Below are 16,871 nucleotides of genomic sequence, written 5' to 3'. Positions count from 1 at the left end.
TGTCTAAAGTTGAAGGAATTGCAAATGAATCCAATGGAAGAAGTACAATGAACAAAAGGTTTCTATTATGTGGAACCGAGGAGGCCTTGGTAGCCAAGGATTCCTCAACAAATTTCTCATCAATTCCCTCAACAAAACTATCAGTATCCTCCTCAAAACTCTTGGAATACCGCAATTCCATGACAAGCTTGGCCTCCACAACAATATCAGAACCAACCTGCACAAGGTTGGAGAGGATATGGTTATGAAAGCCAGCCACCTCAATAATACCAACAAAAATACCAATAACAATATCAACAATCATTCCCATACCAACAGTTCCAACAATATCCACAATCCACGCCATTTCCACAACAGAGTTATGCATATCCACTACCCATGCCATTTCCACAAAAAAAAAATTGCACCATTATTAACACAACCAAAACATCTACAACTGCCTTCAAACTAGCCCAGACCAACTCAACTACTAGCCCAACCGGTGGCAAATACAAGCAATAGAATGGATAAACCTGCATACGGTGTGGAAGAAGCAACATACTTTCCAACATACTACATTTTTCCCATAAATGATGTCCATTTAAGGTTTGGGAAAGTACTTCATAAACATTCTCCTCTGATCAAAGAAGAACCACCTGAACAAAGAGAACAACCTAAAACATCCCATTCAGGAAAACAAACTCAGAAAGGAAAAACTATCATAACTCAAACACCACCTTATCCAGAAAGGTTAGTAGAGCAGAAAATTCAAATGAACCTTCCTGAATTTGACATTCTGGATGAACTGAAAAATGCTTATGTAAAAATTCCTTTATTGCAAGCAATGAAAGAAATATCGATATATGCTCAAATAGTAAAGGAATTATGCATCAAGAAAACTAGTAAAAAGAAGAAGAATCCTACTACAATCCAAGTCATTGGAAAATTAGCAAGCCTCGTGTCTACAAAAACGGCAGTAGAAAAATATGTTGACCTTGGTATCCCTATGGTTACTATTTCAATCAACAATTTCTCAGTTCCAAACACATTAATAGATTTGGGAGTAGCTATAAATGTAATGACTACAGAGACAATGAAACATTTGCATTTAAACAACATTAGATCTACTTCTACAATCTTAGAGTTAGCAGATAGATCTAAAGTTATACCAGAAGGAATATTAGAAGATATCATAGTCTCTTTGGATTCATGGGAGTATCCTATAGACTTCCTCATTTTGCAACCGAAAACAAACTTGGGAGGACATCCTCTAATCTTAGGCAGACCATGGTTAGCCACCGTTGATGCCTTTATAGGATGTAGATTTGGAAGTATGATTATTGCACATGGAGATGAGAGAAAACACATCACACTTTATTCTCCTGCACAATCACCTTCTTTAGTATCAATGCTTGAAGAACAAGAACAACAACAAAATAAATTACTTTTAAGTATTAAACAAGTTTTTGATCTTAGAGAAGAAGAGGAGAATGAAAATCTATTGGATCTTTTCATCTCAGAACCAGATATTTTAGAGAAGCTTGGAGTAACTCAGTATGAAGCTACAACTAATCTTTTGAATCAGTGTTTTCAGGAAACTTGTACAATTCAATCCCTGCAAGAATCCTTTACAAATATTTTTCTTGTAAACACAATTACCAATTCAACAACAAAAACAATTGAGATATATCGTGGAAAACATTTGCACATTGGTAACCATCTACAAGTGTCACAAGAACAAGAGGTAATAACATTACTACAAAAATACTCAAAAGATTTTGCCTGGGATTACGCATATGTGCAAGGAATTCATCCCAACACATGTGTCCACCACATCTCTACAAATGACCAGATTAAACCAGTAAGGTAGCCTCAAAGGCGAATGAACCCCGTGATGAAGGAAATAGTGAAAGAAGAACTACATAAACTATTGCAAGTTGGGTTCATCTATCCTATTTCAGATAGTTAATGGGTTTCTCTCTTAGTAATTGTACCAGAGAAAAATGTGAAGTGGAGAATATGTGTGGACTACCGGGAATTAAACAAAGCAACATTAAAATATCATTTCCCGCTACCTTTTATTGACCAAGTCCTAGACTCATTAGCTGGGAAAAAATTATTTTCCTTTATATATGGGTTTAGTGGGTATAATCAGATTAGAATAACAATGGAAGACTAGGACAAAACAACATTTACCTTCCCATGGGGAACCTATGCATATAATGTTTTTCCATTTGGACTATGTAATGCACCTACTACTTTCCAAAGAGCAGTGCTTGCAATATTTGCTGATCTAATCCATGAACGTGTAGAAGTCTATATGGATGATTTCACTATATATGGAAACACATATGATGATTGTTTGAAAAAACTTGAGAAATTTTTGAAACGATGCATAGAGACAAATCTTTCCCTGAGTAATGAAAAATGCTACATGATGATAACAAAAGGAATAGTCTTGGGACACCATATTTCTTGATCAGGAATTAAGGTGGATCCAGCTAAAATACAAGTCATTATGAATTTGATGCTACCTACAACTCAAAAGGAGGTAAGAAGTTTCTTGGGGTATGGAGGCTACTATAGGCGATTTATAGAAAGCTTTAACAAAATAGCATAGCCTCTATTCAAGTTACTTCCAAAGGATGTCAAGTTCCAATGGACATATCATTATCAAAATTCATTTCAAATATTGAAAGAAAAACTATCAATTGCCCCCATTCTTCGAGGGCCAAATTTGTCTTTTCTATTTCATATTTCAACTGATGTGTGTGATACTACTATAGGTGCATCACTTGGATAGAAAGAAAACATATTCAATTATACTATATACTTCAAAAGCAAAAACTTAACACCAGAAGAATTGAACTACATAGTCATAGAGAAAGAGATGTTAGTTGTAGTACATGTAGTAAACAAATTCAGGCATTACATAACAGGATACCAAGTGTCCATTCATACAAACCATTCAACAATAAAATACTTAATGAACAAATCAGTCACAAACAGAAGAATAACAAGATGGTTACTGTTAATGCAAGAATTTAACATTACAATTCAAGATCAACTGGGGAAAGACATTCAAGTATCTGATTTCCTTTAAAGGCTTCATACCCCTAATGATCCAAATCCTGTTGCAGATAATTTTCCAGATGAACATTTGTTTGCAATAACTGTAAAAAAACCATGGTTTGCAGATATAGCAAACTGTTTATCCTCTAGAAAATTACCAACTCAGTTCACAAAGAAACAAAAACGAAAGATCATTAGAGGAAGCTCTAGATATAGTTGGGTGAATGATGATCTGTTTTGTACTAGCTCTAATTTAATAATCAGAAAATGTGTTAGAGAAGATGAAATACTAAAAATTTTGAAAGCATGTCATGACAAACCATGTGGTTTTCATTTTGTAGATAAGCGAACAACCTACAAGGTGCTGCAATTGGGCTACTACTGGCTAGCAATAATTAAAGATTCCAAAGCCTATGTCAAGAGGTGTGACAGTTGCCAAAGAATAGGGAGATCAATAGTATCGGATGAGATGCCACTTAAACCACAAGTCCTCATAGAACCATTCAAGCAATGGGATCTGGATTTCTTAGGACCAATAAATCCACCATCAAACGGAAAGAAGTACATCTTGGTATGTACAGATTATGTAACTAAGTGGGTGAAAGCAAAGGCGGTAGAAAGGGCAACATAGAATACAATGGTCACATTCCTCTTTGAGGAAATTTTTGTTAGATTTTGGGTACCCAAACAGATTGTGACTGACCAAAGCACACAGTTCACTTCAAAACTTGTTTGGGATCTTACGAAAAAGTACAAGATCAAACATAGGAAATCAACGCTATACCATCCTTAGGCAAACAGACAAGTGGAAGCAACAAATAAAGTCCTAGAAAACATAACGACAAAGACAATACAGATGAATAGGAAGGGTTGGTCAGAAAAGTTAAGAGATGCACTATAGGCATACAGAATAACACGGAAAAACACAACTGGGTTTAGTCCATACTAGTTAGTGTATGGAAAAGAAGTCTTACTGCCCATATAATTTTAGATACACACATTTAAGTTGGCAACAGAATTAGGACTAGAACTGTCTGAAGCACAACATAGCGGATAATGGAATTGAACCAACTAGATGAAGAGAGACAACAAGCAGTAGAACACACAATACTGATGCAACACCAAAGAATGAAATGGAATGAAAGATTCATCAAGAACAAGACATTCAAAAAGGGAGACTGGGCATTACTGTTTGACTCCAAATTCAAAGATTTCAAGGAAAAGTTCACAACTCATTGACTAGGGCCATATGAGATAGAAGAAATCTTTGATAATGGAGTTGTTGAGATAAAAACAATTGATCAAGAGTCTACATCATTTTTAGTAAACGGACATAGGCTTAAAGTTTATAATAAGCCTATCAATAGAGAAGATTTTGTGAAACAACTGACAAAAGAGATAGATCTGGAAGTAATGGAACGACATATCCATATGCCTTCCGGTACCCCAGAAGAGGAAGAATTAAAAATAATAATAATAATAATAATAATAATAATAATAATAATAAATTAATAAAAAGTTTGCTAGTGAAAACAAGAAATTGGCACCAAGCAAACAGGAAGTCATAAAGGAAAACCAACTTGTTTTGGCTTGTATAAATTCAAAATTTCTGTTCTATTCTCATAACTGTTTGATTTTGTAGAAGATCCTCCAAAGAAACAAGACTTCAGGACAAGTCTTCAGATAAGCAAGGGGGAATGTAAAGAAACATAGTTGAGCAGCTAGAAGTTTACGCAGCTGAATTGATGATGGAACTTGTATTGTATGGCAGTAGGGACCTGAAACATTTTCTAAACTGATGCAGGAGCATCTGGTTAACAGGGCGGAGATAGAAGGAAGGATGACATGGTTTCTGAGAAGGACAGAGGACATAGCTCGCAGAACGGACAGCATGTCTGTTTCGTCTTTATTTTTAATTATTTTTATTATTTGTTGTTTTTGGTTTCTGTTTAAAATGCCTAGAATACTATAACGAGTTCTAATTAGGAATAGTAATATTAGTTAGAATCATTAGTCGCTGAACAGTTATTTACTATTGTAAAAAAACAGACAAAGGGAAACAAGCTAGCCATGGATAAATGTCAAATATGAAATAACTGATGTAACTGATAATTGAATAACTGACAGCAGTTATCTAACTGCCTGAAAACAATGTACAAAAACGAGGGAAAGCAAGCCCATGGGGGTTCAACAGTAGGAAGATAAAAGAAGGAACAGAAATAAATATAGATACATCTTGTTTTCAGTGCACAAACAACTCTTACGTGCGTCCTCAGAAAAATAGAGACTGTACAATTCCATGCTGTGTTTATATTTCATTTTTCTTTCATGTACAAAACCCATTATAAATTCTTGACAGACTTCGAACCAGCAGAAGGACAAACAACCAAACGAGAGGTGACACCAACCAGCACCGGTCACGAGTTACAGCGCCCAGACAAATACAGTTACAAGGTATGCAAACGAAACCGAAGGTGATACAAGTTTTCTTTCCACATATAACTAACAATTCATCTCAGCATAAATACAAATATTAACAGTCCATCTCAGCATACAAATTAGTGTTCAACGCAGCTTCAACCCTACCTAGTTCACAAGCCTAGTGTTTGACAAAAGTCATGAACACAAGCCGCGGCGAGAACTATTCACTACAGTAGCCAACAACCAAACCAACGACCCATACAAGAATCCATTATAGACAAGAAACGAAAACAAATCTACCCGGAAGATATCCAGAATAGCCGGACGCCAATGCCATCGACCCAGTGAGTGGCTCCACCTGCGTAGGGACGAAAGGAGGAAGGGTTAATTTCCAACCCTTGAAGAAAAGCAGAAAACAGAGAAATTGAAAGGGAAAATGCAGAGAGCATGAACAAGTAACCATACCTGAAGGTGAGCCATGACTGCAAAGCAAAACCCTCGAACAAACGAGCCCTGCTCACAGAGGAGATGAGCCATTAGGGTCTAAATAAGCCGTGGTAAAGAAATCTGGCAGGGAACGAGAGCTTACCAGTTGAAATAGCCGAGAGCCGAACAGGGCAAGCCGCGAAATCCATCAAACTTGGAGGCTGACGAACCGAGAATGTAACCAGAATGCCATTAACTTATAATGCTCAAATAACCATGGACTCTTGAGAGAAATGAACAGACAACACCGTGACAAACAACAACACCAGTGGGAAGCGCCAAACGACAGAGGGACAAGCATACAAACGAAACAGTAGCGAACTTACCAAAGCGACACCAGACCGTCGAGGCATACAAGCCGGACCAGGAGCAACAGAACCGCGACCAAACGTTTGCCATACAGTAACCCGAGCAGGCAGGGACCGCATTGTGTTTCACCGCAGACCATACAACAAATACAAAGGAAAAATCGCAGAGACTGTAGAGCCAAACCACCAAGTAACAATAATAACCCAAAGGGCGCGAACAGGGTAAAACCCAAGCGAGAACTTTCCAGGATCCCGAGGAGGACAGTTGTCCACCGATAAGACCACCCCAGTACATGCCAAGTTGATTGTAAATCAATCTGAAATTAATACCAAATCAAATGTATATTGTCCGGTTCATAGAATTGTTACACATCAGCTTAGGAGTGGCGGGACCACGTGGGCTGGCCCCATCATAAACCATTGAGTAGAAGGGACATGAAATGTTAGAAAAAAAAATGTATATATTTCATAAAAAATGTACATGACAGTAGGGACCTGAGTTATTATGAATCAATTGCTAACAGAACCTGAATGACATCAACAATCAATGGACCTGAATCAATGAAGAATGCAAGAATAGGAAGCAGAAATAAAGTTTATTCAATCCATATTAGACATTTCATCAAAAGACATTTGACCAGAAGACATCATAGGCTTTATCAAATATTATCATGGAGTACAAGTACTGTAAGTACAAAGTTCTGCTCTTGAAAATTCAATTTTTTTTTAGAAATTTTTAGAAACATGTTAAAATTAAAGTTAGTACCTGAAAGCATAATTTTACTTACATATTCATTTCACTACCCTCATCCTATTATTTTTACTTAAATATTATTTTTATTACCCTCATCCTATTATCCTATATCTAATACTATAAATATCCTCCAAATATTTATTTCATGGTCTATATTCATAATTCCATACTCCATTCCATATACATTTCATCTCCTAACCATAAGTTTTTTTGAAAAGAAAAAAAGACCAGAATAGAGGGTTCAACAATTGAAACCCTAGAACCTGCACAACCAATAACAACATTAGTATCAGGGAATTAATTTTAAAACATGACCTAAATATGGTCATTTTTAAAATTAAAAAGAGACATATGAAATACAAACATATGGAAACATGCACATTATAACAAATACAAAGTGGAAATGATTTCTTATAATAAGTTATAATGGCGCATATGAAATGATACTATTGAAGTGACAAGGGTTATTATAAAAAAACATACAATGCAAATACATGTTATTATAATAATGAAATAATGCATGTTATGAATTCTTCAGAGGAATAAGCCATAGGTCATGGAGGAAGTGGATATAAGGGAAAGGATGATGACAATTGAATAGGGATAGGACCATACAATGTGCAATAAAAATCATTCAAATGGAAATCAAAACATAGTGCATAACAAATACGAGCCAACTATAATGGAACATATGGTTTGCAAATAATATGATGGTATAAGTGGCATATCAGTCAAGGTCAAACAATGAATGTCATGACAATACTAAGGAATGGTATGCGGGACAGTCACAACAGTCACAATGGAATGAGGGACGACCACGATGAAAGCAATCAGAGCAGGTAAACGGTTAAATGCAGTTTTAAATACAAACAACAAAGGTTTCAAACAACACTGTGAGTTTGTAAACAGTATCCCATTGAATACACAGAGCCTGCCATTGTATACACAGTTGTTGTGAATATCATTCCCTCTCCACCATCACAACCATTCAGAAGGCTCAGGCAGAGTGACGAGATATTGTGAAAGAGTTTTAGCATATGGTTGTGAGCTTGAGATGCATGTTTGAGTGAAGAAACACGAGAAGAGAGAAAAATAAATCAAGAAGGAAAAGGCAGAAGATATAGCGGTTGGGGATTGGAGCTATAAGGAGGAAATCGGGTGAGGATCAAGAGATAGGCCGAGAAGACTAACAAGCAAAGTGGAGTTAGTTCAAAGAAATCTCGTGCGAAATAAGGTAAGATCGAAACTTGATCTCCATCATTGAATGCAACAGATTCTTATGAGGAAATCACAAGATTATTTCATTAAAATAGAAGTTAAACTCTGAGATAGGGAAGCACTCCAAATTCTGTTGATTTTTGTCATTAGTTGTCTCTGCCATTAGCCAAAGAATAGATGTTTTGAACCGAGATTTAACAAGTGGCAACCATAATAAAATGCAAGTCAGTTGAGTCAAAATCAAAGGAAATCAATATAAGTCAATGTAGCTAGGTAACTCCATTAAATCACCAAACTGAATGTTTGATTGCAGAACTAAATGTTTTTGTTAAGACTTGAGTAATGAAACGAAGTGTTTAGTGTAGTTATGAATACATAAAAACAAACTTTTTCCAAGAATAACGAAAACAGAGTGTTAAAGTGTAGTTTTGAAAACACATGTTGTCACCAAGTTAAAATAGAGAGTTTGATTGTAATTTCGATTGCATAAACATGTGTTGGGTAATGAAACAAAATGATGAGTTGAGGTCTAGTTGCATGAATGCGTGTCTACACCAAATTGGTTAATAAAACAGAGTATTGAACTTGCAAAGGAATTCATAAAAATGGTTCATTGAGTACACAATGAGTTCAAAAACCACGGTTTTATTGTGTAAACAGTGAGTTCAAAAGGCAAAAATCAAGGGTTGAATGCACAGATAGTGGATTTAAATGCATAAACTGTAAATTTGATTGCATAAATAGCAATATTAATTGCATACACGATGGTATTAATATGACAAAGAGTAAAAGAAGAAAAGAACTCCAGTTTGTTTATGAAAAATATTTATGAATAATGGTGTTGACATATGATTGTTTGACAGATGAATGACTTAAGAGAGTGACAAGGAAATTTGAAAAGAAAAAAATCATGATATGATTTTGTTTAAAAAAAAAACACAGATCGATTTCCAAGTCTTCATTTATAAACAATGTATGCATGAAGGAATAATTTGTTTGTATTGATAGAATAGGGATGTGATAAAAAGGGACACAGCCGAGAATGGATTTTGCATCAGAGAAGGCAGTTTGATTTTTTTTTTTAGTCATAGAGGTTAATAAAAAAACATTGATTCATTGATTGCAGAAAAACAGAGACAAAAAGAAGCTTGTTTTCATCATTCTAAAGAATAAAAAGAAAGAGGTAAGCCTTCTACAAACTCAATAAAAAATGGTTTGTATGCACAAATGATTGTTATTTTTATTGCTCAAAATGAAGTTAATGACAGTAGAAGGGTATATCCACTGGTTTTCAGAAAACATGGCCCACGGGATAGAGCCAAAATTTCAAATAGAACAATGGAAAAAGGAAACAATAGAAAAGTTGTATTAGGCAGGGCTTATAGGGTTTCTACAATGGTTCAATCATCACGGTGAGGGGATAACCAAAGAATTTGTGAATAATTATACTCAGGAGCAAACAAGGGTAGGGAACCTAATCATTCCAGTGATTTAGGAATACATTTCCCAAGCACTAGACCTTCCACTGACAGGGGAAAATTATCCTGAGGGTCTACATTTAAAGGAGAAAGCATGGACTTTCATCTTGGAGAAAAATAAGAAGGGAACCTTTGACAAGGCCAAAGGTATACCCAGGGAGTGGTTCAATGAGCCATGGGGGGAACTAGTCTTGATTATTCATAAATTCTTCACTTGTGATAGGGGACAGAGTTTGGCACACTTGTATCATGTTAGGCTCCTCCAAGACATTAAGGGGGAAGTCAAAATAAAACTACCATGTTTCTTCTTCCGAAGTCTCATTAAGATGATAGAATCGGCAAGAAATGAGAATAAACCAAGGGAGGCACAAGTCTATCATTAGGGGCTCCTAAAAATACTTGTAGAGAATCAAGTCAAAACACAAGGCATAACTTGGAGAGATTTTTTAAATCAAAACCAGTATCAGGAATGGGTCATTAAGGAACAGAAAATAGCACAGTAAGAAACGAGGGGCATTATAACTTCACCATTTTATCCCAGAACCAGGTCTAAGAAACAAAACAACACTGTCATGGTTGAAAAAGAAACATCCATCATATCCACTCCTAGGAAGCCTAGGAGGAAGAGCCCAGTAGAAACAAGTAGTAGGGACCAAGAAGTACAAATTGTAGAAACATGTTCTACAGAGAAGCAAGTAGAGGATATCATTGAGACACTAGAGAAAGAAGCTCTAGAGAAAGACTCTTATTTTGATGATGTGGCAGAAACATCATTTGCAAAAGACACATAGGAACTCAAAAAAGAGTTACACTTGACCAAAATCAAAGAATTAACAGACTAGCTAGAAATAAATAAGATTCTGGAAAAGCACTTGAAGAAGGAAAACAAGGCAAGTAAGAAGAGTAATGAAAAGCTAGTTAAGGAGAATGAAAAATTAACTGAAGAAATAAGTAAACTAAAGAGAAAGAATAACATACTTTGCAAACAGGCATTCAAGTGGCTTAAGGAAAAGAACATGTGGAAAACAAATATGGAAAATAGAAGGTCAAGGCTACTTTGTATAAAGAAGAGCATAGCATGGGGATAGATTATCTGATAGAGACAGCACAACAGTAGGCATCAAGGTCAGGAACAGGATACACAACAGGGGTGAGGAGGTCCAAGAGGAAGAAACAAGCATGAGGACATGATTGAAGATCATCAAGGGGGAGATGTTGGCCCTTAGTTTTCGTCCATTTTTTCTTAAGGAAACTTATTTAACTCTTATATTATCCATCCATTTTCCATCACATCCACCTAATTTTGATGTATTTTATGCACATTCAGGTATTTAATTTTAATTTTGCAATTTCTAGAAGTTTTTATGGATTGAATTTCAAGTGAAATTTTTGGATAGAATCATAAATTCTCGTAATAGCTATATGGATGTCATACTTGCAGAACACCTAGGATTGAGCTGGATACTTGAATGGAAAGCTTGGAAACTAGCACTGAACCAAATCCAATTAGTTTGGTTAAAACAAGCTAAATCAGTCTTGGTCAAAGCTGGTCAAACATGACCAGTCATCCAGAAAATCCCTAGGAAATAGGGCTGTTTTGTGATTTCATGGGATTGTCCATATTTTTACTGATAAATTGGATGGATTCAACGTGGATAGATGGCTATGAGTAGATAGAGTTGTTAGATAGACTTTATATCAGTTTTTTTTCATTACATTCTATTTAAAGCCAAAACTTTGAAGGCTTATGTGTGTTGTTTTTGTATAACTTTATGCTAAGACATTTGAATATTTGAAGTTAATTTGAAGAACTTGTTCTACTTACTTTTTTTGTTTATTGGTGTGGATGCGTGACTGAATTTTTAGTTGTTTATGGCATCCTCAAGTGTGCAAGGCAAGGGTGGAGGGCCCCCACTCCAAGCTAAGTACACTTCATTGTTAAACTAGCTTAATTTTCATGTACTAGTTGCTTCAAAATTATTTACTTGTTTTATTTCACATTTTCTTACTTTAATTGATGATTAATGATTTATATTGTTGATGAATCTTAGTTTGTTTATCACTTTGATAAGAAGGGACGACAAGGGTTCAAGGTAAATCCTCCTTCTATTGAATTAATGGATCAAAACTAGAATTTGTCTTTAGTGTGTTTAACCAGTTTTATGCAATTTCAGTTTTCTAACAATAGCATAATGATGAGTGAATTTTGATGAGGAATACCAAAGATCTCTTAAGATAGGATTCTCCTTCATTATTTATTCATACATCTTCAACTGTTGTTAATTAATGATTTTTTATTTCTATTCATTAAGTGATATTGTAGAAGAAGGACACAAATGGATCTCTTAAGTTAAGAGCCACTTCATGATGCAGGAGCATTCAGGCCTAGTCAGCAATGTGATGGCATGATCACATGTTCTGACTAACAAAGGGTTGGAAGACAATAGTTTAGTTAATTTTATTTATTTAAATGTATGAGAGTGTTTATTTATTGTAAAACATGAGAAAAAGGGTATAATGGCTGAGTGATCCTCCCTGTGTGGAGATCAGGCCAAATAATTAGATTTATTTGGTTTGGATAGCATATGAGGAATTTGAAAGCTTGATTTAGCATTTGTTTAGAAAAGAGTGGAGTTGAAGACATTCTTTAGGAGAGAGAGATATTTCTGGATCTGAACCAAAATTGATTCATGAATCCACTTTTGTATAAATTGTGATCTTTTTGTATAATTCAGAAGTTAGTGAGAGAGAAGCTAAAAGAGCAAGGGTGTGATTCTAAGCCTATGGGAAGATTGTAATCAAACGCCATTTACATGAGAAGATCAGGCCAAAGATAGAGAAATTGTATAACTGGGTGTTTATACATATACAGTGATTGGTTCTAAACTATATAAGTATGAAATTCTTGTATTGAATGTTAAAGTTATGTAGGGAATGGAGTATTTTGTATAATATACGTGTGCAGGAAGAGTCCAGGTGAATCACAGAGGAGAAGAATAGAGAGGAATGAGATGGATCGTTGAATCCATTTGAAGAACCAAGTAATGTCTTGTAGGGACATTTAGTAAAGAACCCACAGAGTTAAGCTTAGGAGGGAGTCACATCGCATAATGGTGGAAGGATGAGGAAACCCAAAATAAACCAAACCACAGAGAAATCGTTGAAGAGTGGCGTAAAAACCAAGCGAAGAGAAGTGAAGTGCTAATGCTCATCAACCATTTGATCTTTACAATCAACGGTCAGGATTAGATCACAAGAGCAGAGCGGAGTTTAATATCGCATTGGCAGAAGGCAGTTTCCATAAACAGTGAGTGGGATATCGAGTGGCACTAAAGTGGTAAGTGGTATTTAGGGATGGTCACCCGATAACATTCATCAATTAACATGTAGCAGCGAAGGAGTAAGAGAAACCCGCTTTATCGGGCGGTTAACAATCTCGCAAGTTATCCACCCGATATCAATATCAACCGTCAGATCAAGCGGAGTTGATTGAACGGTTGAGATCGAGTGAACTGTTTTCTCAAATCGAGTGAAGTGTAAACCATTGGATTAGAAAAGGATCAATGGTGGAGATTTAATCGCTGCGGAAAGGTTTTGAAATACATAGACCCGAAAGTTTATAGATGTGGGTGTAATTATGTTTGAAGTCTGGTTTATGTGTTTAGAGCGGGTTTTCCTGTGTATTCCTTTATATTCCAATAAATTTGTATAGCCAGATTTTTAACACAATAGTGCATCAACAATGCTTCCGATAGATTGTTGCAAGCATAACCATAAGTCCACTATCGATAGTTGGTAAATGAAGGGGGGATTGCCTTGTGATTGGGGTTTCATGCATCACTTCATCTCACATACATTGCAAAAGTGAATTAGAAATTGTTTAAATAGATTTATATTTGTAATATGCACTTCCTTAAATCCTTATATTTTATCTTCTAAGCTTGGCTACATTTGATATCCATACATTATGGACATGCCTCCAAGTCTTACAAACCTGGATTGATAATGAATACTTGTGTTAATTTGTGTTAATAAATTAGCTCAACAATGATCTTGAGGTGGAAGCAAATTTCACCTCGACAGGGAAGTCAAGAGGAAAGAATGAACCTCCTGAGAAGAAAAGGGGGAAAGAAGAAGCACCCTCCTCTAGTCAAGGTAAATAATTAGTAGAATTGAAGTGGGAAGAAATGGATAAGCTCATTAAGAGTTTATAGCACATGGTGGTGAAGCTTGAGCTTGAGAACAAGAGTCTCCCGAAATAGAATGCTCAAGGTAACAACCGAGGTTATAAACCAAAGTACAAAAGGCCATCATTGCAGATACTTCAAAGGGAAAGAAAAGATCAACTCAATGATATCCCTCCTCCTGTATATTTAGAAGATGATCCTAATGAACAACCACCAAATACACATGAGATGCAGGGAAACTTGTATTCCTCCTTCTCTGAAGAGGAATGACAAAACATCTCTCACCATGAGATGTGCCATGATAGAGAAGAAGCAGTGAATGAGGAGGACATAGGGGATTATTGTAAACTATTTGCAGATTTCATGCAAGCACAACTATATCGAAGGTATGATCTCATATCTTCAAAAAGGAGGTCGAGGGAACCTGCACAACAAGAGGAAATTGCTCTCCAAGATATTCCCCCAGTGTTAAATAAATGGAAAGGAAAGTTGAACCCTCACTCATCCAAAGTAAAAATCTCCTTAAATAAGGAATGCAATAACTCTGAGGAACACAAAGAATAGAAGGCACTCGTTCTGATAAAAACTATCAGTGATAAAGAAAGAGAGGTAGAGCCTAGAGGCATATTAAAGGGCTAGTCTGCATTCAATCTTTAGAAGGAACTTGAGAAGGTAAAGATCATTGTTCCCCTTATTGAACTTATAAACAACCCAGTTATAAAGCTCAAGTCTCCCAGTTCATGCTTCCATCCACCTCAGTACAGACACATGACTGTTTAAACCTTCAAGAAGAAAGACCAATGGTTTTTTTTGGGCCTCATGCTGAAGAACTTGATTCTTCCACTGCACCCTCCTATGTGACTCTGGTAATTCATGACCTCTTATTGCATAATTGTATGTTGGACTATGGAGCCTCACATAACCTGATGCCCTTAGCCGTGATGCAACAACTTGGGTTGCAGATCACTAGACCCTACAAGGACCTATACTTCTTTGACTCTAAGAGGGTAAAATGCTTGGGAATGATAAAAGATCTAGTGGTAAACCTGGCTCAAATCCCCGTGAAGAGCGTAGTGATGGACATAGTAGTGGCAGATATTCCCCCTCGATTTGGCATGCTCCTATTTAGGTATTGGGATTCCAAGGTGGGGGTCTCTATCAAATTAGATCTAACTTATGCCACTATTTCCACTTTTGGAGGCAAAGAAAGGAGGTTGTATAGAGAGTCTAGATTTGTAAAAACTGTGACCCCAACTAAAGGTTCTAAAAATTCTCTAGTGTATGGAAAAGAAAGTGACCTCTCCTACCTGTTCCTAGAAGAATATGAGACCATCTTAGAGGAAATACAACTACATCTAATGGTGCATTTAGACGGACAACACATAGATAAAAACAATGTATGGAAATTAAACTTTGATGCAGCGAATTCCCAAGAGGGAAATGGAGCAAGAGTATTGTTGATAAGTCGTGAGGGAAACTCAATACCCCTCTCGTTCAAGCTGGAGTTTGAGGCAACCAACAACGTGGCAGAATATGAAGCATTTCTCCTTGGGCTACAAACAACAAGGAATATAAATATTGAATGATTAACTGTGCATCGAGACTCTGAGATGATTGTAAAGTAGATATGAAATTAGTGCTAGGCTAAACACCCAAAATTGAGGACTTACGAGAATGAAGTATGGGATTTAATTGATAACTTCTTCCTGGCCTTTAATATCCACTTTTTTCCTAGAGAAGGAAACATAATGGCTTATTCCCTTGTGGTAGCAGCAAGCAATTTGAAATCTCGTCAAAATCTGCTCCTCAAGTATGAGGTGGAGGTCAGACACAGATGATCTATACCTGATAATGGTAAGCACTAGTAGGTATTCGAGGAATATGAGAAGATCAAATGATTAGTAGAAGTAATTAGGGAGTCCACTAGCTCAACCATTGACCAAGGAGAGGAAAAAGAGGCAAATCAAGAACCAACTTCATGGGAAGACACAGTGCCTAGATAGAGATTTCTACAACGGAAAGGGAATACTACTCCTTGTGGGCTAGTTCCACTGGAAATATTATTTAACAAGAATGATGTAGCCTCCAAAAAAATGGCTCCTGAGATGGACGAACAAGTAGAAGAATGCAATATCGGCTCACAAGATGAACCCCAGATGATCAGACTATCAAAAGGAATCCCCGAACAATATAAGCACATGTATTTAAATCTATTCAAAACCTATAAGGATGTTTTGCTTTGTATTATGAGGATTTAAAATAATTTGATACTAACATCATACAACATAAGGTTCCTTTAAAGAGTGGAATAAAACCATGCAAGTATAAGCTTAGGCAGATTAATCCACTCTTAGTCCTCTCTATTGAAAAATAAGTGAGGAAACTTCTACAAACTAAAATCATAGTGCCTTTAAGGTACTCAGAATGGGTGGCTAACCTAGTCCCAGTCCGAAAAAAGAATTGAGAAATAATGTTATGTGTAGATTTTTGTAACCTTAACAAGGAATCTTTGAAAGACAATTACCCACTGCCCAAGATGGATTACATATTACAGAAGGTGGTTGGATTAGTTAGAATGTCCATGATGGATGGGTTCTCTAGTTACAACCAAGTGGTAGTCCACCCTGATGATCAGAAGAAGACTTCTTTCACCACCCCTTGTGGAAATTTCATGTATGCTCACATGCCTTTCAGTCTTATCAATGCAGGGGCCACCTTTCAGAGAAATATGGATATAGCTTTTGTAGGAGAGAAATAGAAGTTCGTAGTGATATATTTGGACGATTTCACAGTCTTCTCTGAGACCGATGAAGATCACATCCTCCACTTGAAGCTCACCTTTGAGAAATGTAAGAGATATGGACTATCTTTGAATCCAAAGAAATCTCAATTTTCCCTGAGTGAGGGGAATCTACTAGGACATGCAGTAGTGCAAGAAGAAGTGAAAATTGATCATAACTTAGTCGAA

At 36.2% G+C, this 16,871-nt stretch overlaps 1 pseudogene; it reads right to left on the bottom strand.

Annotated features, from left to right (window-relative positions):
• LOC149218292 (origin of replication complex subunit 2-like) overlaps positions 1–6,386 on the bottom strand; it is a 32,380-nt pseudogene extending 25,994 nt beyond the window's left edge.
• Positions 6,387–16,871: the final 10,485 nt, after the last annotated feature.

This window comes from Pinus tabuliformis, chromosome Q (genome assembly GCF_031772625.1).
Source record: "Pinus tabuliformis cultivar Carrire ecotype Pingquan chromosome Q, CPIR1, whole genome shotgun sequence".
Lineage (NCBI taxonomy): Eukaryota > Viridiplantae > Streptophyta > Pinopsida > Pinales > Pinaceae > Pinus > Pinus tabuliformis.
The sequence above is the reverse complement of the archived record's forward strand: the minus strand, read 5'-3'. Positions and strand labels throughout refer to the sequence as shown.